This window comes from Juglans regia, unplaced genomic scaffold (assembly GCF_001411555.2).
Source record: "Juglans regia cultivar Chandler unplaced genomic scaffold, Walnut 2.0 Scaffold_4644, whole genome shotgun sequence".
NCBI classification, from domain to species: Eukaryota; Viridiplantae; Streptophyta; class Magnoliopsida; order Fagales; family Juglandaceae; genus Juglans; species Juglans regia.
The window spans coordinates 1-253 of NW_023359482.1; the positions used below are offsets into that span (position 1 = coordinate 1).

Sequence of the window (253 nt, forward strand, 5' to 3'; positions counted from 1 at the left end):
CAAGAAGGACCACTCGGGAGTGGATTTTTCGGAAAATCTCGCCCTGCCCATCGCGTAGCCATGGGTTTGGATCAGATCTCCGTTTGGATTGGGATCGGAAGGACTCTAGTATGTCGCTCAAGGATTATATGAATTTTAAGTAATTAGTTTGATGGGTGCGATCATACCAGCACTAATGCACCGGATCCCATCAGAACTCCGCAGTTAAGCGTGCTTGGGCGAGAGTAGTACTAGGATGGGTGACCTCCTGGGA

General features: G+C 49.4%; 1 pseudogene; it reads left to right on the forward strand.

Annotated features, from left to right (window-relative positions):
- Positions 1-153: 153 nt before the first annotated feature.
- On the forward strand, positions 154-253 carry LOC118345793 (annotated as a pseudogene; the record flags this gene model as incomplete).